The 15,830-nt window shown below is 40.6% G+C and overlaps 1 long non-coding RNA gene across 1 annotated transcript in view; it reads right to left on the bottom strand.

The window, feature by feature from the left end:
- Positions 1 to 2,143: 2,143 nt before the first annotated feature.
- Positions 2,144 to 15,830, bottom strand: part of LOC124789808 — a 108,632-nt gene continuing 94,945 nt past the window's right edge. The window contains exons 2-3 of the long non-coding RNA XR_007016169.1: positions 7,517 to 7,663; positions 2,144 to 2,194 (exon numbers count right to left, since the gene is read on the bottom strand). This is a non-coding gene — a long non-coding RNA (uncharacterized LOC124789808). The remainder of the gene's footprint in view (positions 2,195 to 7,516; positions 7,664 to 15,830) is intronic.

Genomic DNA, 15,830 nt, shown 5'->3' with positions numbered 1-15,830 from the left:
TTTGGAATTCATAAATGTATTAAACATCTAATGAAGTATTATTATTTCAAAAATATGTCACGTATTGTGAGAAGTATTATTAGGGCTTGTGAAACCTGTCAAAAGGTTAAAGTTAATAACAAATCCAAGCGTTATAAATTATATGCTGTAATTCCTCGAGGTTTGTGGGATCTACTGTCATTAGATTTTTTCGGCCCTCTGCCTCGGAGTTCAGGAGGATTCACATATGTGTTTGTTGTAATGGAATGTTGGTCCAAACATGTGAAACTGTATACTTTGAAACGAGCGAATACAGCAAGCGTTATACGCTGCCTCACCCGAAATTACTTTGTTAACTGGGGCATTCCTAAACGACTTATGTCTGACAACGGTAGTGCCTTTATTAGTCAAAGATTTCAAGATATGATAAGACAATATGGAATAAAACATATCTTAATTTCGAAATATCACCCTCAAAGTACTTTAGTAGAAAGAGTCATGAAAGAATTAGGACGATTATGTAGAACTTATTGTGCACATAAACATACTCGGTGGGCCAAACTAATGCCTGAATTCGAAAAGATATTAAATGAATTGCCTCACCTAACGACGGGATTATCACCTATAGAAATTTTAGGCAAACGAATTATAGGTGAGCCTTTACTAGCTGCTTTACCTTGGCCACCAGTAAATGAGATCCAACAATGCATTCCAGACGAAAAAGTTTGCGAACAGATTGTAAAAAATGCCGAACGGAGAATTAAAAGTTATAATCAACAGCCTATAGAACCCTCATTTCAGGTAGGAGATCTTGTGTTAGTACGATCTCATCCTAAAAGTTCTAAGATCGGTAAGGAATGTAGAAAATTCTTCTTGATCTTTGAAGGTCCATATGTTGTACATAAGATTGTACATCCCAAAGCATTACTTCTTATGGAACCTTCATCAGGTGTAATTAAAGGATTATATAGTGTTGATCAAATGAAACCCTTCATTCCTAAATAAGTTAATATTTAGTATATGTTACACAAGGAAGAGCGTTCATAGTTTATTCATGTGAAGTTTTTCGTGATAGTTACGTGTTATTTTAAATAAATGACAGAAAGCTTAAACATGTGTTCTACAATAATCTACTGGTACTTCAAAAAGAGAAAGATAACCAAAAGGGGGATTTATATGGAGGAAACTTTGCTCTTAGGTCTAAAGGAATTTTGCGTATTTTAAATTTACTCGGATAGTAGGAACCAAAGGGGATGGTTAATAGTTTTAGGGACCATGGGCGTCCAGAGCTATATGGCTCACGAGAACATAGCAGAGTGCCTTTAATAGAGGTTTGTAATAGTGTTAATATAGAACACACCAAACGGGGCTCTCTCGCTTGTTTCTCCTAAATAAATGGCCATTACCCAACAAGGTGTCCGAAGGTAAAGAAAGCCGTGCCGAGATTCTAAAGAAAGTTTTGCTTGATTTCTTCTTGACCTCAGGCATAAATAAGGCATTAGGGAAGAGGATGACGTAAAGTAAATAGTACTATTAGTTATTGTGAGAAACTTATTAGTAATATACATTCTTGAAAAGAATAACTCTAGTAAATAAATGAAACTGAAACTAATCTATCACAATTTGAACGCTCTGTCCTAATGTACAACGTTAAAGAACGTACTAAATTAGTATTTATTAGCAACTATTAACTGAAGAGGAGCAATCTCCCTATATTCGGTTACGAATTACCATAAGAGCACAATTAAGAGTAAATGACAAATAGTCACAACGATATCGTATTAAAAGGATTAAATCTATCTAATAGCAAGGACCCTAAGTTACGTAAAATGTTAGGAAAATGTATTAACAGTTAAATATTATATATTGAACAGTTTAATTCCGGTTAAAACCTGACAAACTGAGCTTGTGGGTGGGGTATGTAGTGGGACGAAATTAAGCGTCACCCATCCACCAAAGTCAGCCCAGTTTGCAGGTGACTATAAGTTTAATTTAGTTTTGCTTATGTGTTTTCTTATTATTTATAATAGATGTGAATTATCTAAAAGTTTTGTATTTTTTTTTATGTGTTTCATGTACGGAGAGATCGGCGCAACGAACGGGGACAGCATCTTCGTTGCCGCGACCAGAGAGGAAATTGCTGGCCGCTATACGTCGCGGGTCGACAGCCAAGGAGCAACAGAAGATCCTGGAACCGAGTTGTTGCGTCGTGTTTCTAAAAAATTAAAAATGAATTTTTATACTCTTTTTGTACAACAATGACGTCATAATGAGCTTAATCTTATTGAGATGTTAGTCACTGTCTGTCAACGCTCAAGTTCACATCTGTATGTGTAGGAAGCTAATAAAATAGTGTATGCTATTAAAATTGAAACACGTGTCTTGAAGATTTATTTATGAAGAGTTATGTGAACGGATTAATAATATATTTGACAAGATTATTGATTCAGACAGCGTTGGCTGAAACTTTGAATCTAAAAAGTTTATTTAATGTGTGATTCTGATATCGATTAGGTCAAGATAATGTGTGTCGATATAATTTTCTGAGGAGAAACAAACGAAATTTAAATTCGGAAAAGTTACGAAAACCAATTGGCCCAAGTGATGTAATTCTCTGCACACGACTCAACTGATGTTTTACAGTTTCGTTCAAGAACCATTCTATGACAATTTAAAAAGAATATAAATAATTTTTTGAAGTGGTTTGTAACCGACGTAGGTGACGAAGTCTGCACATGGTCATACATATATCAAACGAAAACCTAAAGCCGTCGTTACACCGCACTGGGCCACCGGGCCATCACAGTGTGCCCTCAGGCAAACTGAGATATCTTGCGCCTTCCCCATTCTACACACGAACGGCACGCTCCCTGGTGCTAGATACACCGAGCGTGAGTCTGACTAGCAGCCATTCCTCGCCAGGCGTCGCTGCTATCGCCTGGACGGGTTAATGTAGATAGTACGGCAGTGGTCAGAATATTCTGGACGATCAGTGTGTACAGCCACGGGTGAGGAGCTATGTGGTGAGGGGTGGAGGGGGGGGGGGGGGGAACAGGAGACGGCTGGTCCCTGCGATGATGGCACGAGAAACTGCGCTTCATACTTCCATGAAAGCAGAAATCACTCACGGAAGCAAAAAAAAAACTCAAGGAAAGAAACCTTGCTAAATACAGTCAGCAGACAACAATGGTACCTGAAACAAACAGTACTGTGAGCTATCTAATGTTGGCCACAGCCAAAACAAATTATTAGCGGCCGGACCCGTCAGACTTCTACCGATTCAGAACTAGAAAGTGGTCTGCCAACTAAAAGTTAAGACACTGTGCATGACATTCCAGCATCAATGGGTTATTTCAGAGTGAACTGTTTCGTCTTTTTCAGGTTATAATATATGTTATGGTACGAAATCGCCCTTTTCCAGAAGTAAATATAAGAATCCACCACTGTGCCGCCGGTTATTATTTCGTCCAGTACAAGAATATACATAAATGACCTAGTGGATAAGGTTGAAAGTTGTATGAGGCTTTTCGCGGATGATGCTCTTGTATACTGAGAAGTATGACGCTATTGTATACGGAGAAGTCGGAACACCAGAAAATTGTAGCGAAGACCTGCACAGGATCGGCGCTTGATGCAGAAATTAGCAGCTCACCGCCTCCTAAATAAAAGAATTGTGATACATTGCAGAAATTATTGTATGATTACACGACTGCAGAAGAATCTCTGGAAGCAGTAACCTCAATAAAATATCTAGGAGTGTGCGCCCGTAGTGATTTAAAGTGGAAAGACCACACAAAACTAATCGCAGGTAAGGCAGGTGTCAGAGTGAGATTCATTGGAAGAACCCTCAGGATGTGTAGTCCACCCACAAAAGCAGCTTACGGAACCCTCGTTCGACCAATACTGGAACATTTGTCGTTCGTCATCTGGGATCCCTACTATACAGCATTGATACAAGAAATAGAGAAGATCAAAAGAAGAGCAGCGCATTTCATTACAGTTTCATTTGGTAAGCACGAAAGCCTCAAAGAGCTCAGCAAACATCAGTGGCAGACGGTATAAGAGGATGGAGTTCTGCATCACGAGGTGGTTCACTGTTGAAGATCCGAAAGCGCAGAGTCCATGAAGAATTTAGCATTATACTGATTCCTCCTACGCATATCTCGCTAGTAAACCATGAAGGTAAAATCAGAGAGACGCGAGTTCACACAGAGGCTTACCAGCAACCATTCTTTCCGCGAACCAGGTGACAGTAGTGCACGAGGTAGCCACCGCAACACGCTGTAAGGTGGCTTTCCGAGTACAGACGTAAATGTAGGAGGGCACTGTGAAGAGTCACAGGCTTATCTGACTGGATACAGAGCGTAACAGACACGTTCAAGAAGCCCTAACTGGCAACCAGTCGAAGAAAGACGCTGTACGTCTAGCGAGAATACATTTAGAGAAGTTCAAGTGTCGTATTTCAGGGCAGAAACTAAGAATATTCTTTAGCTGCCTACACATCTATCACATTTATCAGACACAAGGGTATCGTCAGGAGTGCCCACAGGCTCGATGAAATTGGCGACACAACCCCTTGAGCTTCTCATTTGTTGAGATAGGAACTGAGATAGGACGGCTATTATTTTCTATATACATAAATGATCGGGCAGTCAGGATGGGCAACAGTCTGCGATTTTTTGCTGATGAAATTGTGTAGGGAAAGGTGTCGACGTGGACTGTAAGGGCATACAAGACGACAGGCTAAATTTCTAGTAGGTGTGATGAATGGCAGCAAGCTCTATGTGTAGAAACCTGCAATCAAATGCAACCAATCCCGTAACGCTCGAACACAGTATTAGTATCGTGCTGCCTGACGGAGTCACATCGATTAAATATCTAGGCGTAACGTTGAAAGCGATATGAAATCTGAAAGAACACACAAACATTATAGTAGGGAAAGCGGATGGTCAGCTTCTGTTTATTGGGAGAACTTTACGATAGTATGGTTCGTCTGTAAAGAAGACCGGGTACAGTACTTTAGCGGGACCCATTCTTGAGTACTACTCAAGTATTTGGGATCCCCAGCAGGTCAGACTGAAGGAAGACATCGAAGCGATTCAGAGGTGGGCTGCTAGAATTAATCAACATGTAAGTATTACGGAGGTGATTCGGGAACTCAAATGGGAATCTGTGAAGGCAGAGCTACTTCCTGTCTGAGGAACAGTATTTAGAAGAGTTAGAAGCGACATTTGAGGCTGATTGCGGAACAATTCTACCGCCACCTCGACACACACACAAAGATAAGGAAAGAGAAATCATGGCTTGTACGGAAGCGTAAGTCCTTTCCCGTAGCTCTGTTAGCGAGTGGAGCAGCAAAGGAAATGACTTATAGTGATACAAGGTATCCTCCCCCATGCGCCATACTGTAGTTTGCGGCATACGTATGTTGATCTAGATGTGCAGATCACGCAGATAAAATTAGGCAAGTAACAGCTTGCATGGAGGCGTGTAGGCAGTCATCCCTCCCATATTCCATCTATGGGATGGTAAGAAACCTTTAATGAATTGTGCAATAAAATATTCCTTATGTATCTCGAGTTGCACAATTGGCCTCCAAGGTCGCCTGATCTCAAGGTATGTCGCATTTGAATAAAGTGCGACGTCACACAGCAACGACAGTGAATGCAGTTACTGCAGACATACCCCAGAAAGTGTGGACGAGTTCGACAGTCGCATGGATGCCACGTTGAAGACTTGTGAAAGGCAAATGAAAACTTTGATCTAAACGTAATTGTAGGTGTATGCATTTGTAAGAGACACTCTTGTAACGTCGGGTGGTAATTTGAAAATACAAGCTTTATAATGCTTTGCGTAAGATGCACCCCAAAGTTTCATATTCACTCATGAAGAAGATACAGTTTTACGAAATCGTATGAACCTTTTTGAAACTCCCCATATTTCTGATTTGTTTTAACATTTATTTGTGGTCATACTGTACAGTGTGGCTGTGTGTTACATGGACAACTTCTATATGACTGAAAACGAAAGAAGATCTCGCATTTCCTGGATTTCACTACATTAGCCTGCCGATATTCTGCTAAACACCTTCAGCTCTCTACGGAAATACGTTGCCGACAGAGCAAGGCAAGAAGAACAACTAGTGAAATGCATTTATTTTACAGATAATTAGTTCCATAAAATCTGTCAGTATCGTACAGAAAATTTGCTGTAGTCTAAGGACCAAAACAACATAATTAATAGCCTTCACAACTGTGGTATCCTGGATAACAGAGCTTTACATCGATTTCAAAACCATCTTCAGTTTGTTTCCTTTTGCCGTTGCTCTAGAGCAGTGGACTGTTTGAATGAATTCCATAGTCGTGTTTCCATCTTAAGAATTCACGTAAATGGTGAAACTTGAGAAGTATACTTGCCAAATTATATTTCAGTTACAGGATGCGAGAAACATAGTTTTTTATGTAATACACTGTTCTTTTCGAACATATAATTACGAGATGCAAATGTGAGTACGGTCTGCAAAGTAGGAATAGAAGGATTTCGAAGCCTGTCCGACGATGAATATTAAATCCGAAACATTTGGATATGCTTCTCGCTCATAGAGGTACTTCAGATGATTAGTTAGTTACACATTCCACGGATCATTTCGTACGATAGATGGTAATGATGTGGAGCGAATCATTTAAAATTCATATCGCAAATTAATTTATACATATGGTAAAGTATTCCGAACATCCAGACTCGAAATCAGATTAGAAATCAGTTCTTGTGATATTGAGCAATAGTAATTCTTCCCTGCGCAAGTTATTTTGTAATTTATATCAACATTTTCCAGTATGTGGTTATTGCAATGAAAGTGTGCGCGTTTTGAGATGTTGTATGCAATAATTTCACAATTTTATGAGAATTTTCGAAATTTTAAAACGTTTCCATATTTAAAAAAGTTTCCTCTAATCAAATATCAGCAGATCATGTGCATCGATAGTAATAAAATTCACTAAATTTCCCTTACTTAATCTTATTGTTTTTCGGTTATTTGTTATTATTATTATTATTACTATTATTATTATTGTCATTATTTGTCTCAGTCACACAATACATCTTGCCTCATGTATTGTTTCAGCAGTTGTGAAGGACGTTTTATTGTCGGTTTCATTGAAATAAAATAAAACGATAACAATAATCGTAATGAATCTTTAATGAGAGGTATTTTTCTGCTTGCGGAAGTAATTATCTGATATATTTTCTAGTGTAGGGGAAATCGGATCACTTGTTCGTTCTATGAAATTTGTTGCAGAGATCCGCTATTTTTACCCTGAGTGCACTATGAAATATGAGCAGTTCCGCTGCACTGTTTAGTTGGATACAAGGCTGCCGTTAATTTTGCCTCTCGCGCTGCGCCTTCACACATAGCTGGGGGGAGCGCCCTGATTGTTTAGAACATCATTCAACAGCTAAACGAGCGAGGTACTTCGGCACTTGGCGACAAGTGACGACACATAATGTTAAGTTGGATAAACAAGCCGCTGTGACTCACCTGGTGTCGGCGCTGGTGTCGGCGTCCATGTCAGTGTGATGAGGGTCCGGTGAGAGTCCAGGAGCCACTGCGGCCGTCAGCGCCGCTCCACAGGTGCGCGCAGCTCGCCCCTGTCACGCCGACGTCACCTGCGTGACGTCACTACACCTGCGAACCCAGGTAGCGCCGCTCAGCAGCTGGAGGGAACAAAGGCTCTGAGCGCGGCCAGCTTTATAAGCTAAAGGCACCACCGCAGTCTAACAAATGCGGGTGCGACGCTGTCTGCTGCGAAACTTGCCGTCTGACTGTTGGGGCGACACTAGCGCCCCAAGCGGCAAGAAACGCGTTAACGTCATAAGTGCTCTAAGAGCAATGTTTGTAATTTGCGATATAGTTAGTACATTAATATTAAGAGGCATGAGCGATTATGAAATAAATGTAAGTAGAGACTACTGATCAAGAAAATGACATTTTGCAATGTATTCGAAGAGAAATATTTTCTGTATGTTTAAATGGCCGTGTTTCGGAATAGCTGTTATACACTAATTGTTATTTGTTTCTGCGTACTTCAACGTCAGTAGGTTTTATACCAAGCGCGTTTCACTTACGTTTACAAAGCATCGTCACTGACCGTTAGTCAACTAATGTGTACATAACGCTACTGCAATTTGCTGTTTATAAATTAAAAATAGTTTTTCTTTTGGAATTTTGTGTACAATTTACTTACGGTGTTGACTGTCTTTTTTTTAAACATATCCTGAAACTGAGAGGTTTTTCCATTGTTGTTAGTATATGCGATTTTTCGACTTTTAGAAAACCCGCCTTTTCTTTTCCTGCATTTGTGAGCTTCGCACTTCACTTTCGTAATACTACTTGAAAGTTAGTTTCATAGAAATTTCACTGTGGTTTTATCTGTTCTTGATGAAATCGCAGCAAAATATCTATAGAGGCGCTAGCCTTCATAGGGATATTAAGCGTTCATCATTCTTACAGGCTGTGAAGAACAAGGCATAAAATGTTTAGAAATTATCTTAGAAATACAATATTTTTTAGGGTCCCGTACCTCAGTCAGTTAAAACGGGACCCTTACTGGATCGGTTTGTTCCGGCTGTCTGTCTGCTAAAAAATCCTTTTTTTTTTCAGGAACGGGTACACGTATCAAGTTGCACCTGATGTTACTGGCTAAGAACTACGGTCCCCTGGCAATGTAAAAAACTGAAGTTTGTAAGTCAATGCCATAAAAATATACTGTCATTTATATCACCTATTTTGGTATTCGCAGACTCGCTCATCATATCCTGATGATTTAGAATCATCAAATTTGCCAAGAAGCAAGTTTTCACAGTACCGACTAAAGCAAAAAAAAAAAAAAAATATAGAATTGTTATAGCACAAGGGAAAAAAAATTCTTCGGCTATTATTCGACTGTGTGTCTGTCCGATCGTCTCTTATGACCACTTTCTCTCAAGCTGAAATTTACGCCACGTACTAAGATTTGTGGTACCTTGGGGGTGTAAGAAATTGAATCTTCTCAGTCAATGCAGTGAAAAGGTATGGCCATTCATGTAACATATTTTGACACTCGCAGACTCACAGAGTATCTCCTGTAGACCCAGAATCATACAGTATGGCAAGGAGCAAGGTTCCACGGTACAAGAAAATGAAAAAGATCCTGAAAACCGTTTCTTTTGCCATTTGTTATCCGACTTCAAACTTAACATTAAAACGTTGTCGAATGTCTTGGAGTTCACGGGACAGATATGTCGCCTTTATCAATGTCGATAACAGGCAACAATCATCGACATTTTCGATTCCCCTGGTGAATGGACAGTCTGTATACGTAATTAGGTTACTTTAAGGGCGCGAGTCCATCTTGTGCCCGGCCAATTTCTCTTTTTCTTTGTACTGTCCTTTGGTTAATAGTTAGCGTTATTTTACAAGAAAGAAATAAAAAACAAAAGCGCTGTTTCGGCCGTTTTTAGAACAGGTCCTCTTCAGATTCAAACTGACACAAGTATTCGAAGCCTACGCACTGCAGATGTACTTTGCACCCGTCCCCTTCACATCTAAACTGACACAGGGTGTGGAGACCCTCTCACTCTCCGCGTACTTTACTGTGAATCACAGAACGTGTGCATTAGCTCAGCGGATACTGGCCCTATGAGTAAGGAAGCTCATTCTGGTTTGCGCATAACAGCTGTGTATAACGTCACAATCCTCGCACCAGATCCGCGACTGACCTAGCAATGACCTAAAAAATACTGTTTCAAATCTGCGTGCACTAGCTCAGCAGGCACGTAATGCACACAAGGCCAAATATGTGAATATACATCCTTGCGCGAAACAAATTATGGCCCGCAAGTGCAGCCTGTTATCCGTCGAATTAGCATGTTCCAGCCGTTTTCTGTGCATTCTGAGCCAAGGACGACGGGTACACCGAAAGATTAACCTGTCCCGCCGCTTTCGCCGCCGCTTGCAGAACCAAGGGCATTGACACTGCGATGAATCACAGTGGAGCCGGCTCGTGCAAATGTAATCTACACATTACTGATCAGCCAAAACATTACGACCACCTACCTAATAGCCGGTATGTCTACAGCGGCGACACGTCTTGGCACGGAAACAGTGAGGCCTTGGCAGGTCGCTGGAGTGAGGTGGCTCCACATCTGCACACACAAGTCAACTAATTCCCGTCAATTCCGGGGAGTAGCAGATGAGCTCTGGTGCCGCGTTCACTCACATCTCAGATGTGTTCGATCGGTTTCGGATCTGGCAAGGTGGGGGACCATCACATCAGACCATCAACTGGAACTCGCCACAGTGTACGATTCTCCTTGGCCTCACACGCTCCGCTGGACCCATGGACGCCCACCTGAAAGTTCCACACAACATAATGGGGCCGCTGCCAGCTTGTCTCAGTCCGCGGTATAGGTGTCAAGGAGCTGTTCCCTGGAAGGCGACGGATTCGCTCCCTCCCATCGACATGGTGAAGAAGGTGTCGAGATTCATCGGACCATACAACGCTCTGCCACCGCGCCTACGTCCGGTTCCGATGGTCACGTGCCAATTTCAGTCGTAGTTGAGGATGTCGTGGTGTTAACATTGGCACACGCATGAGTCTCGCTGCGGAGGCTCATCGTTAGAAATGTTCCGTGCATTGTGTGTTCGGACACACTTGTACCCTGTCACGCATTAAAATCTGATGTTGGTTCCGCAATAGCTCGCCACCAGTCCTTTTCTACCGGTCTGCCAAGCGTACGACTTCCGATATCTGTAATGAATGGCTCTGAGCACTATGGGACTTAATTTCTGAGGTCATCAGTCCCCTAGAACTTAGAACTACTTAAACCTAACTAACCTAAGGACATCACGCGGCCGGCATTCGACTGTCCGATCAGTCCGATCATCTCTTATGACCACTTTCTCTCAAGCTGAAATTTTCGCCACGTACTAAGATTTGTGGTACCTTGGGGGTGTAAGAAATTGAATCTTCTAAGTCAATGCAGTGAAAAGGTATGGCCATTCATGTAACATATTTTGACACTCGCAGACTCACAGAGTATCTCCTGTAGACCCAGAATCATACGGTATGGCAAGGAGCAAGGTTCCACGGTACAAGAAAATGAAAAAGATCCTGAAAACCGTTTCTTTTGCCATTTGTTATCCGACTTCAAACTTAACATTAAAACGTTGTCGAAAGTCTTGGAGTTCACGGGACAGATATCTCGCCTTTATCAATGTCGATAACAGGCAACAATCATCGACATTCTCGATTCCCCTGGTGAATGGACAGTCTGTATACGTAATTACGTTACTTTAAGGGCGCGAGTCCATCTTGTGCCCGGCCAATTTCTCTTTTTCTTTGTACTGTCCTTTGGTTAATAGTTAGCGTTATTTTACAAGAAAGAAATAAAAAACAAAAGCGCTGTTTCGGCTGTTTTTAGAACAGGTCCTCTTCAGATTCAGACTGACACAAGTATTCGAAGCCTACGCACTGCAGATGTACTTTGCACCCGTCCCCTTCACATCTAAACTGACACAGGGTGTGGAGGCCCTCTCACTCTCCGCGTAAAAGCATTGGGGAGGATCTCATTAAGTTTTTTATTGATTTTGTGGAAATCAGCCTGGAAACTAGTTATGGTACAATGAAATCATTTCAGTTTTTCGTGGAGTGTAATATACGGAAATATCTGCGATGTTATTTGATCAAAATGGATAAAATAAAACCATTAGAATGTCTGGTGGGATATTCACTCACACAAAAAGTTGCTACTTTGAACCCTTACAAACACCAAGACGTATCAGATTATATATTTCTCATATCATCATTTGTTAGAAGATTATATAAACGTTTGTAGGAGTATATGTAATGTTGTCTGTACTTTCTAGTCCTTCTCCGTCTAATAATAACAGGTGTCAGACCTGTTATTTGTTTTATGTAATAGCCCAAATTAGCACCATCAGATCGGTAATGGACAACAAAATAAATTTGATAATATAAAGAGTGAGTGGCTGCTGCAGTTTCTTTCTGAAAGATCTTCAGTTTAAAGCAGTGATATTCAACAAGGAAGTTAAATACAATCTTCTGAGGGGTATCCACAAAAGGTTTGATTACGGTTTAGTCTCCATTCTTAAATATTTAAAAAAATCTCTATTGTCACTATTTATTTTCTACTATGTTGATACACACACCATCATAAGCCACTAAACATCCAGCTGTTCCTCAGCGGTCATTTTCAGCACACTCTCTAGAGAAATCAAGACCAATCACATCAATCGCTAGATTATACAGAACAAAGTCAGAAGTTTCGCTCTGGCTCCAGCTACCGCTGTTGCCTTTTCCTCACATGCAATAAAACTAACTAGGCCTAAGCAAAAGAACTAAGGTGCAGTGTTCATAATGTTATATATAAAGTAAGTTGGTGCCGTTACAACTAGTGTCTTTTTTGGCTCAAATTTCTTTCTCCTGACGCAAAAGGTTCTACTTTGAGTGGTCAGTTAGGCTTCTTTTATTTAGTTTTTAGCTTTTGTATTGTCAGAAATCACGGACCTGCTTAAGTACCTACTCTTGCTTTGCTGTCTTCTACATTTCCAGTGTTCGCTCGCCATTTCTTCCTAATCTCTTTTTATAAACCTGCTATACAGTTTAAACAGACTATACAGTTCTGCACCCGACAGACTCAGGATCTAAACACAGAGAGCCTATGGATTGTAAATGCTAACTAATTTCAGATTGAGCACCGCTTATATTTTAGATTTGACTCTCGACAGTTCTAACACTTTGTTAGAGAAGTTTTGTGCTTCAGTACATGTTTGGTTCAGACACTTCTTATGTATAATAATTTGGAAGGTTGCTCTAACATGTTTAAATAATTCACACCATACCACGACATATGCCTGGGAAACAACTACTACAGGTGTTCCCCATTGTTTCAATAAAAAAAGGTCACTCAGTTTTGTATAGCAGGAGACATCCCAACGCCAACTAATCTACCACAAATGAACGAGGAGAAAGGTTGTAAGCTACTTGATGTGCATTGATGAAACGTTTAACTGGAGAAACCATCTAATAATAGCCACATAAACATACCGTTTTAAGAAACGTGCGCAACTATGGTCAGTTAACACGTTCCAAACCACAAATTGGAGCTGAGTACGATCTGTAGGACACGTAACTTGTTCACAGATTAACTGTAAAGATCATCTGCATTAGTGTTTCTTTTAGGGCAGGTATATTTATCTCACGGTTTCTAAAAAACAGGAAGGTAAAACGAATGACATTTAAAAATTTTCTTGAATGTACATCATTAATTTTCTCTAACCAAATAATCATAAAAACTTATACAAAAAGAAACTTCACCCTGGTACTGATTAGTGGTGAAACAGTGTAGTAGGCGGACATCAGTCTTGCTAGATACAATACAAGGAATTAGGAAATTATAATCCTGAACTGTGTGACTTTGAGCAGCAGCTCTAGTCATATACTCGTAAACACTGGAAGGAGCTGTAGTACGATACAAAAGGAAAGCTGAAAATTTCTTTGCACTCATCATAAAATCTTCGTGCAGACAGGTAAACAGAGTTTCACACTCAACCTGGTAATGGCCTAGAAAGACGTATAACAGAACACTGTAACTTTATTCCCATCCTGTGAGTGTGATGGGTGAGAAAATATTGGTCCCCTCCTTGGGTATAAGTCAATGGATCAAGAGACAATATGGTTACCACAGCAGCTGTGTATAGTTACTATAAAAATAAAAATTTATTGGGGATATTAACATATCAACAAACTGAGATCTAGATTAATCTTGCTTCATTTAACATCAATGGACCAGAGAATGATTTTACTTTCGTCGGTCGTTATTCAGAAAAGTGTTCAGCAATGCCGTTCAGAAAAATGTAGATCAACTGCGCCACTGAGGAACGGCGAGCAGTACAAAAAGTTGTATGCTTGCGGTCTGTTTGTACCTTTCAAGATGTAGACCAACACGAAGAACGCCAGCAGTTGCATTCATCGGTAACTGTCGGTTACAGCGTATGTGAAAGTGGGGAAGGGTCGATTGTCCCTAACTGAACTTTGCACAAGTAATGGACTCTCAATGTGCCGTTGCTATCGTAAAAAATGTTGTCGATATTTTACAGCAGAATGTTGCAGAAACAGTGAACAAAACGCTCGGAAGATCTAATGTGAGAGATGCGTGGATTTTCTGGACGTTTGAAGTCTTTTTCATGGCAGTTAGGACACAGAAGTGAATGCCTATGTTTTCAGTTTCTTTCTTTCTTTCTTTAAATAACATCATTAGAGGCGCCCAAATATGTGCTTGAATATGTCGTAACATTCTGGTCGCTGAACAATAGGAACTTGTCATTCCCAGAACAGAATGAAAATGTGGGCAGTTGTTTGCTTACTCCATCAACTGTTTGCGTAGCTGGTGTCAGCACACGCGCCGCACCACATGGTGAAGTGCTGGAAGGTACTTATGTGCAGCGATACTGAGACTAGCTCCGTACTGGCTCTGCTATAAAAGGCCCATATAAAGGGCTCGTGAACTGCGCCATAAAACAGAGGAAGTCGAAAACGTGAATGCTAAATTTCTTCTCGTCGCCGAAGTAATATCCTTCCATAGTTATACACATTTCACTACACACAGGCGGTATTTAAAATAGCTATTAAGATAACACTCTTACTGAGTCGTACCTGTTAAGTAAATAAAACGTTTGACGCTAATCCGTATTAGATTTTTAATTGGTCACGCTTTATTAAAAGAAAAGCAGGCTTCCACCATTCACCTCATTGTACTTTAAGAGTTTCGATGCGGTTCATTATGAAGGATTGATGCTGGCCACAAGGACCAGCTCTATCCCCAGCATTTGTGCTGAGGCTGGTGAACTACCACGCAATATCAGGCGGCAACTCTTCACGGTGCGGCAAGATCGTTCCTAACCCAATGGCCTGAATACCATACTGTTAGTCACTCAGCCATGGAACAACTTTTTAATCATTACCCTACAGCAGTATCCTAAGGAGACAACATTACATTGCAGGAGATACAAGAAGCGTTAAAGTAGATGAAGAATACAAAAGCACCATGACCTTATAACATTAATACAAAACTCATTAAATGTGGAAAATTAATGTTAGAACTGAGGCTACTGCGTTTGTTAAATGAATGTTGAAAACTGAAGATGATACCTGATTCTTGGAGGGCGGCAGAAGTAATATCACTCTACAAAAAAGGAATAAGAAATACTTGTGGAAGCTACAGAGGAATATGTTGAACACTGGGTATAAATTATATGCACGAACAATTAATAACAGATTGGAAAGAATAGCTGACACCATGTTATTGGATGAACAAAATGGTTTTAGAAATGGACGATCACGCATTGACAGAGTACAATAATGCAGCTGATAATTGTAAAGAGACGAGAAAGAAGTTAAGATAGGAGAGATTAGGGCTGGTACAGAGGCATATAGGGAGTCATTTTTCCCTCGTTCTGTTTGGGAGTGGAACAGGGAGAGAAAACGCTAGTTGTGGTATGAGGTACCCTCCGCCACGCACCGTATGGTGGATTGCGGAGTATGTATGTAGATGTAGTAGATGTAGAAGGGGGATTATCATGGATGCTCCGTCGTTTTCCGTTGCCTTGTCCTCAACATACGCCCACCAAATGTTACGGCATACAGTGTACAAGTGTATGCAATTACGAAGGCACTAGTGGCAATGAGTCACAAGAGAGGGAACAATTTTTCTTATCTCCTCCAATACCCTCTGCGCCCTCTAAGCGATTTCACACATATACCCGGCAGAGAAATTGCTTCAGATGATTCAGG

This window comes from Schistocerca piceifrons, chromosome 3 (genome assembly GCF_021461385.2).
Source record: "Schistocerca piceifrons isolate TAMUIC-IGC-003096 chromosome 3, iqSchPice1.1, whole genome shotgun sequence".
NCBI classification, from domain to species: Eukaryota; Metazoa; Arthropoda; class Insecta; order Orthoptera; family Acrididae; genus Schistocerca; species Schistocerca piceifrons.
This window is presented reverse-complemented; position numbering and strand designations above follow the sequence as displayed.